The sequence below is a fragment of the Chelonia mydas genome, chromosome 7 (assembly GCF_015237465.2).
Source record: "Chelonia mydas isolate rCheMyd1 chromosome 7, rCheMyd1.pri.v2, whole genome shotgun sequence".
In the NCBI taxonomy this organism is placed as follows: domain Eukaryota; kingdom Metazoa; phylum Chordata; order Testudines; family Cheloniidae; genus Chelonia; species Chelonia mydas.
Window position 1 is genome coordinate 81,345,062 of NC_057853.1, and position 13,127 is coordinate 81,358,188.

Genomic DNA, 13,127 nt, shown 5'->3' on the forward strand with positions numbered 1-13,127 from the left:
TGGTCTGGTGAGGCATGCAGACTTTTTAAATAGATACATTTTCTATTTAATTCTAGCATATTCCTGTGTGCTGCAGCCACTAGTCTCTCTTTGGCCCAAAGGTCCTATCTCTGGCCCACAGGAGGAAGCAAAAGTCCAGTGGGTTAGGTGTTACTATATAAATAAATGAACTCTAGTCAGGGATAATGCATATTTAAAGTGTTTTCTACCGGCAGTGCCTAGCTATTCCCAAGAGTGAATGAGGCAATTTATGCTCCTCTTTCAGGCATTGCTTACATGCTCTTTATGTTTCTAATCCAAAAGGAATAGAAAATATAGCTCGGTAGGGCAGTGCGTGTCCCAAGTGCCAACATACAATGGTTCTTCTCCTTGTTCCTACACTGAGTAGTGGGGAAAAAGTGATTTCTCTGTGGACTGAATGGGAAACGAAGAGATACTCCAGCCCAGATAGACCTTGACTTGTTAACTAGGAACAGTTGGCACTGAAGTTGGGCAAACAGTTTTCTCTCATCACATGGTGTTCAATATTCTTTACTTCTTGTGCCTCTGAGGTCACTTCCTGTGTGTGGCAGCCAAAGCAGGATGAGTGTTGGAAATGAAAGGCTTGGTCTAAACTTCCATCTTCCCCTGGCCTCATGCCAGCGCTTGAGCTGAGGTCTTCAGGACTGGATTTGTATATGGATCTGACATGTCCATTACTTCAGGCAGATGCTAATAAATAAATTGCTTCTCAGAAGTGTTTATCAAACTGCCCGATATAGAAACCCACCTTGATAATGTTGAGAGGGACCTAGAATTAAACTAGGCCATCCTTCTTAATCAAGTGGGAGTGAGGGGGTGGAAGTGCTGGTGGGGTGGGAAGCGGAGTGCTTCTTTCTCTGAAAGCTTATCTCATAGAAGTTTGGCGAAATCCCCCACTTGTCCAGATCAGCCTCTTTTTGACCTTCTAGTATGTCAAACACACAAAGACTTAATTGTAAAAATACATCATTTAAAAGTTAAAAACTTTACCACACCTTCAATGAAATAATCTTCTTCGGCATTTGCCATGCGTCTTCGTATATCATCGGCACACGCAATCACTGTTGTATTTACGTACTCCTCCATGCTGTGGTGAATAATATCCACAGCACAAATCCCTATGAACCATGACATCTCCCTTTTTTGAAGTGATACCATTAATAATCCAGTATAACTGAGTCAACTAGCTATTTTGACCCATTGTCCGGACAATATGTCTCTATACCTGTTGACCTAGAGTGGTCCATGTAGGTCTCTCATCTTACATAGTTAATGTAATAGTTAATGTTGGCACCTTCTAATGTTTTTTTCCCTATGCGCTTGCATAACTCCTTTATGCACAGTTGTTGCCTTTGGCAGAACGCATCCCACACATTATTTGCCCTCTGTCTAAAGAAGCTTGTCCTGACTTCCTTTCCTGATCAAGGCTTACTTAGCTTTTACCTAAACTGTTTTGGTTCTGACCATGTTCCCCTCTCACAGTGTTGTTCATCAGCCACCTTCCCGATACAGCTCAGAATCTCCCAGACTGCTCTTTTCAGCTCCTCTAGTCTAAAAGACAGAAAAGCCTGACTTTTTCTAACTTCTCACCATGACTATCGCCCCCAAGCTCCTGAATCACCTGTAATATAAGCTGTACCTTTCAGTTCTCCAATATCCTTCCCTTGATAAGAATCCCCAAACTGTACACAATATGCCTGTCTCCACTTCTTTTTCTTTCTGTCCATTTACTGTTATGTCTTTGTATACATTTGTATTCTGTATTTTTATATGTGCCTAGACAGTTGTCTGGCTGACTCACTGTTTGTCTCTGTGCCTGCTGATCTCCCTACCTTGTACTTACTTTACCTGAGTGTGTCGACTGGAGTCCTCGCTCATCTTATTCATTTCAGACCCTTATAGGAAAGGGATTCAAACAATAACATGAGTGAAATAAATATCCTCCTAGTTTCAAGCCGGGAGGAAACTGGACTTGGATTTGAAAGGAAAATGCTAATGTTCTCCAAGCTTCTTGGTCTCGTTAAATTGTTTAACGAGGGGTTTTTTTTAAATGGCTGTTGATATTTTTCCTGCAGGTGAAGGATCCTTGGAATTTTCTCCAGAACCTGCTGTTGGAGCCAACTTAAACAAGAATAGTCCACTTTATGGCAAACCTAGCAAAGCCAGGACAGCTCCGGAACAAACCCTGAGTGTCTTAGAGAAAGAAGGAGGGAGGGAAAAGGCAGGGCATATTTGCTGTTCCAATGTCAAGTTTGAATTAGACTGGTAAAGGGAAAACACCAGTCAGACAGGTTACATTTAGTCTGGAACGAGGGTATTTGTAAACTCCCCTCAGCTAGCAATCCTACACCATCTCCCACAGAGACTCCTTCTGGACAGGGATGGCACTGGAATAATAGTGAACACCATCGCTCCTATTACATAGATTCCAGTTAGGAGACATTAGGACTTGCGTAGCTGCATACAGCCCCCCTAAATCTTCTACAGCTGCAGCACAGCCACTGCTCTTACACCACCCCCTAAGGAGTGATAAAGGGAACATGCTTCTCTAGCTTTGGACTGTCTTGTTGAAGTATTGGCTGAAGCACTCATGAATTCTCACATTCACCCACCCCAAACAATTTCTTTTTAGATTGCACCTATACCTACTCCTTTCCCACCGCTAATGCTCATGTACCATCCTCCACAGCTCCTCCACAATCGGTACTCCCATACTATCCTGAACATTTCCCCCAGAGCTCCTATACCATCCTGTACAGCCCCCCCCAGAGCCCATGCTCTTAAATGATTCCCTACAGCTCCCTATAGCCACTGCTCCTATACCATTGTGTATAGCTTCCCCAATGCTCCTATACCTCTCCGTATAGCTTCCCCACAGTCAGCACTTCTGCATTATTCCTAACAGTAAAAAACTAACTTCTTATTGACATAAATAGTTTCCTTTATTAGGCAAAACTCTCTGTGAGCAGAACAGTGAGGTAAATGATATCATGGAGATATGCTATTTGCATTCAGATGTTTGGAGAATCCATGTCCATTGCCTTAACTATCTGCCTCTATCTTACAGCCTAACTATATCTGCTTCTAACATGTGCGTGTGTATCTGTTGTGGGGCCCGTATACTCTGTCACCCTTTGGGGTGGGGGCTGGGGGGAAGGGCATTCGGGCCCCACGATCACATCACTAGGGCTGTCTTTAGCCTGAAGGCTGCGGGGCCTAGTGGCCAGAGTCAATAGGGCTTTGGTGGGCTGCCACCCCAAACAGTCTGGGGGGGACAGGGGTGAAGAGACCCGGCCTGCGGTCCGGGCAGAACCATAATCCATCTAGGGAGATCAATTCTCTGGCGGGGCAGAATGCAAACAGCCTACCATCCTATCTCTGAGGGGTGGCAGACCAATGCAGGCATCTCAGCCTCAGATGGGGGAACTGCCACCCCCAGGGGTGGGATTAGAAGGGATAGAGGAACACGGGCCCATCCAGCTCCACCAACTCCCAGGGCCCAGATAGTGGTGAATGGGTTCGCTACTGAGTCGGCGGGAGGGTCTGACCAAAACACACCAGCTCCTCAGGGGACAGTGCCTAGTCTCCCCATGGCTACTTTCTACCATGAGTCCTGTCATCGTGATTAGGGTGTCTGTGTCTCTGGGCTCAGCCAGCTGCGCTGCTCCTGGTGACTGCAACCTCCCTGGCATTTGCTGACACTGGGGCATCAGTCTGGGGCATGGCACCTCCGGCTCTTGCAATCCAGGCTTCCTGCTGTTCCTCAGCTGGAGCCAGTGTGGTGCATCTTTCCTCCTCAGCAGTCAGCCCTAACTGGGCTTCTCCCTTTTATACTGCTGGAGCAGTTGCTGCATGCTCAGCAGGGATGAGAGGGCATGGCTTCCGCTGTCAAGAGTGCTGCCTTAACCCCTTCATCTCCAGTACAGGGCCTGTATACCCCATCATAGTATCATTCACCCATCCTGCCATAGGCGCCAACTTTTCCTGGCACCTGTGGGTGTTTGTGCCCCCCGTCCACCCCGTCCCTGCCCCTGTCCCGCCCCCATTCCAACCCCTTCCCCAAAGTCCCCGCTCCAGCTCCCACCCCTGCCCCTATTGGACTCCTTCCCCAAATCCCCACCCTGACCCCGCGTCTTCCCTGAGCACACTGTGTTCCCCCTCCTCCCCCCTCCCTCCCAGTGCTTGCCGCTGTGAAACAGCTGTTTCGCGGCGGGAAGCACTGGGAGCTAGAGGGAGAAGCGGTGCGCTCAGGGGAGGAGACAGAGGTGGAGCGGAGGTGAGCTGGGGTGAGGAACTGCCGGTGGGTGCAGAACACCCACCAATTTTTCCCCATGGGTGCTTCAGCCCCGGAGCACCCACAGAGTGGGCGCCTATGCATCCTGCCATCTGTTGTGGTGTATTTCCCATTCAACCATCCTGCAATCTGTTGTAGTTTATTTACTTCCCAGCAAACACCAACACTTCCATTTCAACCTCTTCTGCACTGTCTGGCATTCCTTACCATAGCAATGAGTAGCATAGCATATACAGTAATAATGATTATCTGAGTGAGACTGATATGCTAAGACAAGCCTAACATATCTGATGTACATAGTCTCATCACAAAAAATCACTGCAGGGGACAAAAAATTTTCTGGTTGAAGCACAGGCCTAGGAGTCAGGAGATCTGGGTTCTGTTCCCACTTCTCCCAGAGACATTCTGTGCAACCTTGGACAAGTCACTCAGCCTTTGTTTCATCCCTCTTTTTGGGTGATAATACTGTCCTGCCCTACTGGTGGTATTGTAAGGCTTAATCCATTAATGTGTGTAAAAATGCATGAAGTTCCTCAGCTAGATTCTGATTCTGTTCCCATTGAAGTGGTATAGGATTAGGCCTATGAAAGGTGCTGTATAAGTGCAAAGTATTTCCTTAACCCTGGATACCATGCTGGACTCTGTTAAATTCTCTGTCAAAGTGTGTATTTCAATTTGAGAGCAGCTGTTTTATCATTTTCTTGGGTGTTTTTTCTTTTTGCCATAGTTAAAATAAATACCAAGTGTCCTTAGAAGATCTAATCACACGTTATTAGTGAAAATACTCATCTGAACAATGACCAGTGGTTTGGAGGAGACTAAACATCCATGTGCCTTCTTCATCCTGGGATCGCTGCCTCTTGCTGTGGCTTTTGTAATTCACCATATGAAAGCAGCCCTCTGTTGCTCCTCTCCAGGTAACTAATATAATCATTGTTGATGTTGGATATAATCTTCATCCTCCAAACGTGTATGCTTGGGCAGGTTGCAGCCATCTCAGAAAAACAAGCTACTGCTTCTTATTCACATACATGACAGTGGAGATTGTGTTACTAAATATTCTTGCTGCTCAGTATTATAGTCTTAAGACGTCTTAAGCTTTCTTCTAAGACAGCTCTGCCCTTTGATTTGAACCCAGCATTTGGAAAGATCAGAAGGTACAAGTGAAAAATGCTTCATGCCCTGGGTGGAGTGTGAATGGAAACTGCCAACAAAACAAACAGGACTGGAGTTCTTGCACACTCTGTTGGCAGTTTCCATCTTGCTGAAAAATTACACCCTTTGTGACATCTCCATTTTAAATCAGGCGTCAGAGTAGCAGCTGTGTTAGTCTGTATCCGCAAAAAGAAAAGGAGGACTTGTGGCACCTTAGAGACTAACCAATTTATTTGAGCATAAGCTTTCATGAGCTACAGCTCACTTCTCACGAAAGCTTATGCTCAAATAAATTGGTTAGTCTCTAAGGCGCCACAAGTCCTCCTTTTCATTTTAAATCAGTTTCTCTTTGACCTTACTGCTGACTCCCAAGAACCGTTTTACTGTCACTGTTTAAGCAAACAGTTTTGTATTGTATTAGGGCTGTAGTTCTTGCGATTGTGAATATGATAGTAAAGCTAGATGGAACCTGGCTTGTTTTCCCTGGACTGCTGGGCCTGGGCTCCCTTTGAAGGCTTCCAACTTCCTTTTAAGTTCCTAGTGCAAATCACTCAGCCTGAATTGTAATGAAGGCTATATATTTTTTTGGTTTAGACACCTGTCGTATCCCTTTCTAATGTATAAAAACCATAAGTATGCCGAATAACGCTTAATTATATTAGCCATGAGATCAGGCACATACCACTGCTGCTCTCGCTATGGGACACTGACAGCTGGAATTCACTTTTGATGGCTCATTACACATCCATTAGCAACTTCTGTTCTGTCCAGTGAGAATTGACCTTGGAAGCCTTTAGTGATTGTACCACACACTGGCAATTTACCTCTTGATTGCCTCACAGAAAACCCTCACCTTCTGCTAATCTCTCTCTCTCTCTCTCCATCATATGCAGAAGCTGCAGTTTCAATTTCATTCTGAAATAACAAAAGAACACAAGAATGGCCATACTGGGTCAGACCAATGGTCCATCTAGCTCAGTGTCCTGTCTTTCTCCACTGACCAATGCTAGATGCTTTGAATGGAATAAATAGAACAGGGCAATTATCAAATGATTCATCCCCTGTTGTCCAGTCCCAGCATCTGGCAGTCAGAGGCTTAGGAAAACACAGAGCATGGGGCTGCTGACTAACAGCAGAGGTTACCTGTGGGGGGACATGCAGTGAGTGTCACACATCCCACCAGATTTGCAGCTTGGCTTGTATGGAGCATGCTAACATGGACTGAGCATGCTCGGGAACACTGATGCAGTTGGCTGCCCTCCCTCTGTCCCCCCACTATTGACAGTCACAGGGTATCTCTGGGTAATAGCCATTGATAAACCTATCCTTCAGGAACTTATCTAATTCTTTTTGGAACCAAATTATAGCTTTTGGCATTCACAACATCCCCTGGCAATGAGTGCCATAGATTGATTGTACATTGTGCAAAGAAGTATTTCCTTATGTTTGTTTTAACCTGCTGCCTATTAACTTCAATGGGTGACCCCCTGATTCTTGTGTTGCGATGTGGTAAATAACACTTCCTTATTTCCTTGCTCTACCTTATTCATGATTTTACAGACTGTGACGGTGCCCCCCATAAGGCTTTATGGAAATATGCTTATGAATATATATAACATAACTGGAATATGTTCAATGCTACATATGCCATGTAACATATCTATGTAAAAGTTATGATCTACTGAATCTATTCTATTCATCCTATTTGTATGCATGTATCATTTTTGTATTCGAAGTTATGAATATTGGCCCTGTACTGGCTTGATTTCTAAATAACCTTGGTAGAGCATTTGATCAGTTCCTGGAGAAAGGAATTTGCAAAGTTAAGTGCCCAATCAAGAAGCACTTAAGAAACAATGCATCTTGGAATGCTCCAATACACATAAGAAGTCTTCCTGGAGACATTCAAGATGCCATGTCAGCAATGGCTTCTGCCTGTAAAAACTGTGAGTCATGCATGGACATGTGACTTGCCCAGGTGACTCCAGAACTCCATCTTGGAGCTGGACTTTGCATAGGAGAGAGGAGGGTGTCTCCACCCACAAGAGAAAGTCTATTTAAGCCCGTGGGAGACCCCTCCATTTTGTCTTCAGCTGGCTAAGGAAATAGCGTCTCCACCCCCAAGGATACCAGAAAGAAACTGGAACAAAGGACAGTAACCACAGGGGGTGTGAGTGCTTGCTGGACCCAGACTAGAAGCAGACTAGTCTGTAAAAGAGAGCTTACTAGAACTGGTGAAGTTTTTATCTGTATTTAATTTGATTAGACATAGACTTGCGTGTTTTATTTTATTTTGCTTGGTAATTCACTTTGTTCTTTCTGTTACTACTTGGAACCACTTAAATCCTACTTTCTGTATTTAATAAAATCACTTTTTATTTATTAATTAACCCTGACTATGTATTAATACCGGGGGGGAGAAACAGCTGTGCATACCTCTATATCAGTGTTATAGAGGGCAAACAATTTATGAGTTTACCCTGTATAAAGCTTATAAAGGGTAAAATGGATTTATTTAGGGTTTGGACCCCATTGGGAGTTGGACATCTGAGTGCTGAAGACAGGAACACTTCTATAAGCTGCTTTCAGTTAAGCCCACAGCTGTTAGGGGATGTGGTTCAGACGTGGGTCTGGGTTTGCAGCAGGCTAGTGGGTCTGGCTCACACCAGGCAGGGCACTGAAATCCTAAGCTACCAGGGCAGGAAAGCAGTAGTAGAAGTAGTCTTGGCACATCAGGTGGCAGCTCCCAAGGGGGTTTCTGTGATCCAACCTGTCACACAGACCTCTAGCATATCCCCCCTTAGTCATCTCTGAATGGTTCCAGTCTTTTTAATTTGTGTTTATATGGAAGCTGTTCCATATCCTTAATCATTTTTATTGCCCTTCTCTGTACTTTTTCCATTTCTAAAATATCTTTTTTTAGATGGGGTGACCAGAACTGCACACAATATTCCAGCTGTGGTGTATCATAGATTTATATAATGGCATTATGATATTTAATGTCTTATTATCAATCCCTTTCCTAATGGTTCCTAACATTCTGTTCACTTTTTTGACAGCTGCTGCACATCGAGTGGATGTTTTCAGAAAACTATGCACAAGGACTCCAAGATCTCTTTCTTGAGAGGTAACAGCTAATTTAAATCCTATCATTTTATATGTATAGTTGCGAATGTTTTCCAATGTGCATTACTTTGCATTTATCAACATTGAATTTCAGTCGAAAGAATAGTAAATATGGCAGGCGACCAGCTTGGCTTAATGGTGAAATCCTAGCGGATCTTAAACATAAAAAAGAAGCTTACAAGAAGTGGAAGTTTGGACATATGACCAGGGAAGAGTATAAAAATATTGCTCGGGCATGTAGGAAAGATATCAGGAGGGCCAAATCGCACCTGGAGCTGCAGCTAGCAAGAGATGTCAAGAGTAACAAGAAGGGTTTCTTCAGGTATGTTGGCAACAAGAAGAAAGCCAAGGAAAGTGTGGGCCCCTTACTGAATGAGGGAGGCAACCTAGTGACAGAGGATGTGGAAAAAGCTAATGTACTCAATGCTTTTTTTGCCTCTGTTTTCACTAAAAAGGTCAGCTCCCAGACTGCTGCGCTGGGCATCACAAAATGGGGAAGAGATGGCCAGCCCTCTGTGGAGATAGAGGTGGTTAGGGACTATTTAGAAAAGCTGGACGTGCACAAGTCCATGGGGCCGGACGAGTTGCATCCGAGAGTGCTGAAGGAATTGGCTGCTGTGATTGCAGAGCCCTTGGCCATTATCTTTGAAAACTCGTGGCGAACGAGGGAAGTCCCGGATGACTGGAAAAAGGCTAATGTAGTGCCAATCTTTAAAAAAGGGAAGAAGGAGGATCCTGGGAACTACAGGCCAGACAGCCTCACCTCAGTCCCTGGAAAAATCATGGAGCAGGTCCTCAAAGAATCAATCCTGAAGCACTTACATGAGAGGAAAGTGATCAGGAACAGTCAGCATGGATTCACCAAGGGAAGGTCATGCCTGACTAATCTAATCGCCTTTTATGATGAGATTACTGGTTCTGTGGATGAAGGGAAAGCAGTGGATGTATTGTTTCTTGACTTTAGCAAAGCTTTTGACACGGTCTCCCACAGTATTCTTGTCAGCAAGTTAAGGAAGTATGGGCTGGATGAATGCACTATAAGGTGGGTAGAAAGCTGGCTAGATTGTCGGGCTCAACGGGTAGTGATCAATGGCTCCATGTCTAGTTGGCAGCCGGTGTCAAGTGGAGTGCCCCAGGGGTCGGTCCTGGGGCCGGTTTTGTTCAATATCTTCATAAATGATCTGGAGGATGGTGTGGATTGCACTCTCAGCAAATTTGCGGATGATACTAAACTGGGAGGAGTGGTAGATACGCTGGAGGGGAGGGATAGGATACAGAAGGACCTAGACAAATTGGAGGTTTGGGCCAAAAGAAATCTGATGAGGTTCAATAAGGATAAGTGCAGGGTCCTGCACTTAGGATGGAAGAATCCAATGCACCGCTACAGACTAGGGACCGAATGGCTAGGCAGCAGTTCTGCGGAAAAGGACCTAGGGGTGACAGTGGACGAGAAGCTGGATATGAGTCAGCAGTGTGCCCTTGTTGCCAAGAAGGCCAATGGCATTTTGGGATGTATAAGTAGGGGCATAGCGAGCAGATCGAGGGACGTGATCGTTCCCCTCTATTCGACACTGGTGAGGCCTCATCTGGAGTACTGTGTCCAGTTTTGGGCCCCACACTACAAGAAGGATGTGGATAAATTGGAGAGAGTCCAGCGAAGGGCAACAAAAATGATTAGGGGTCTAGAGCACATGACTTATGAGGAGAGGCTGAGGGAGCTGGGATTGTTTAGTCTGCAGAAGAGAAGAATGAGGGGGGATTTGATAGCTGCTTTCAACTACCTGAAAGGGGGTTCCAAAGAGGATGGCTCTAGACTGTTCTCAATGGTAGCAGATGACAGAACGAGGAGTAATGGTCTCAAGTTGCAATGGGGGAGGTTTAGATTGGATATTAGGAAAAACTTTTTCACTAAGAGGGTGGTGAAACACTGGAATGCGTTACCTAGGGAGGTGGTAGAATCTCCTTCCTTAGAGGTTTTTAAGGTCAGGCTTGACAAAGCCCTGGCTGGGATGATTTAACTGGGACTTGGTCCTGCTTCGAGCAGGGGGTTGGACTAGATGACCTTCTGGGGTCCCTTCCAACCCTGATATTCTATGATTCTATGATTCATTTGCCATTTTGTTGACCAGGCACCCAGTTTTGTGAGATCCCTTTGTAACGCTTCCCAGTCTGCTTTGGACTTAACTATCTTGAGTAATTTTGTATCATCTGCAAACTTTGCCACCTCACTGTTTACCTTTGCCACCTCACCTTTTTTCCAGATCATTTATGAATATGGTGAACAGCAGCACAGGTCCCAGTACAGATTGCTGGGGGATGCTGCTATTTACCTCTCCATACTAAAAACAGATCATTTATTCCTATCCTTTGTTTCCTGTATTTTAACCAGTTATTGATCCACGAGAGGACCTTCCCTCTTGTTCCATGACTGCTTAGTTTGCTTAAGAGCCTTTGGTGAGGGACCTTGTCAAAGGCTTTCTGAAAGACCAAGTACACTATATCCTTGGGATCACCCTTATCCACTGTCGTGAAGCAGAGAAACTGCCTGCCAGCACACTAGTGGTTAAAGAGAGCCTGTGGGCCCAGCTAGCCCAACCTTATATTTGCAGCTGTCATAAATATAAAGGGAGGGGTAACCACCTTTCTGTGTACAGTGCTATAAAATCCCTCCTGGCCAGAGGCAAAACCGTTTCACCTGTAAAGGGTTACGAAGCTAAGGTAACCTCGCTGGTATCTGACCCAAAATGACCAATGAGGGGACATGATACTTTCAAATCTGGAGGGGGGGACAAAGGGTTTGATCTGTCTGTGTGATGCTTTTGCAGGGAAAAGATCAGGAATGCAGCCGTACAACTCCTGTAAAGTTAGTAAGTAATCTAGCTAGAAAATGCATTAGATTTTCTTTTGTTTAATGGCTGGTAAAATAAGCTATGCTGGAGGAAATGTATATTCCTGTTTTTGTGTCTTTTTGTAACTTAAGGTTTTGCCTAGAGGGATTCTCTATGTTTTGAATCTGATTACCCTGTAAGGTATTTACCATCCTGATTTTACAGAGGTGATTCTTTTATCTTTTCTTTAATTAAAATTCTTCTTTTAAGAATCTGATTGATTTTTCATTGTTCTTAAGATCCAAGGGTTTGGGTCTGTGTTCACCTGTACAAATTGGTGAGGATTTTTATCAAGCCTTCCCCAGGAAAGGGGGTGTAGGGCTTGGGGGGATATTTTGGGGGAAAGACATCTCCAAGTGGGCTCTTTCCCTGTTCTTTGTTTAAAACGGTTGGTGGTGGCAGCATACGGTTCAAGGACAAGACAAAGTTTGTACTTTGGGAAAGTTTTAACCTAAGCTGGTAAGAATAAGCTTAGGGGGTCTTGCATGCAGGTCCCCACATCTGTACCCTAGAGTTCAGAGTGGGGAAGGAACCTTGACAGCAGCAATGCCAGATCTGGATCGGAGAGAAAAGTATGGAGCCTGGCTCAGTATGAGGCTGACTGGCAAAGAGGCAGGAGCTAGCTGCCTCCCTACCTGAGGAATGGATCACCAGCCTAGCCAAGGAAGCCACCAGGAAACAAACCATGTCTTCCTGGACAACAGAGACTGAGAAAGATTCTTAGGAGCATCCGGCCTAAGAGGAACCTGGGTGACAGAAGTGCAGAGACCTTATGGGGGTTCCAACCCTGTCAGACTTACAGCTGGAGGAATCTGGGACCGCAGCAGGATGCTGCCCAGGGCCCACTACTAGAGACAGCAACTTGGACTATAGTGGCCATGCCCCAAACTGAAGGGACAACGGTAGGAAGTAGCCCAGGGCGGCATAGACTTGCCGCTGGAAGGTCCCCTACCCAGAGGTTGGCTTACTCAGGGCCCTGGGCTGGGACACGGTGGAGTGGAAGGGCCTGGGTCCCCCTACCCTCCCTGCCTTAAAGGCTGAGGTATCTCGACCAGGGGACTAGAAGTGAAGTACTCCAACGACTAAGTCACCTAGCCTTCCAAGCCTCCTATTACTGCCACATGTTGTTTGGCCCCCTCAAAGAATTCTAATAGATTGGTGAGGCATTATTTCCCTTTACAAAATCCATGTTGACTCCTCTCCAACACATCATGTTCACTTATGTATCTGATAATTATGTTCCTTACTATAGTGTCAACCAATTTGCCTGGTACTGAAGTTAGGCTTACCAGCCTGTAATTGCCAGGTTTGCCTATTGGGCCTTTTTTAAAAATTAGCATCACATTAGCTATCCTCCAGTCATCTGTTACAGAATTGGATTTAAATGATAGCACAAATACTAACTTTGGTATGTAACCTATTTCATATTTGAGTTCCTTCAGAACTCTTGGGTGAATACCATCTGGTATTAGTGATTTATTATGGTTTAATTTATCAATTTGTTCCCAAACCTCCCCTAGTGACACCTCAATAGGGACAGTTCCTTCGATTTGTCAACTAAAAAGAATGGCTCAGGTGTGGGAAGTTCCCTCACATCCTCTGCAGTGAGGATCAAAGCATAGAATTCATTTAGGTTCTCCACA

At 45.0% G+C, this 13,127-nt stretch overlaps 1 long non-coding RNA gene across 1 annotated transcript; it reads right to left on the bottom strand.

The window, feature by feature from the left end:
* Window positions 1-11,087: 11,087 nt before the first annotated feature.
* LOC122466541 lies at window positions 11,088-12,843 on the bottom strand. The gene is made up of 3 exons (XR_006292153.1): window positions 12,606-12,843; window positions 12,169-12,173; window positions 11,088-11,118 (listed from the first exon to the last, which is right to left on the bottom strand). It is a non-coding gene; the product is annotated as an uncharacterized LOC122466541 (long non-coding RNA).
* Between the last annotated feature and the right edge of the window lie 284 nt (window positions 12,844-13,127).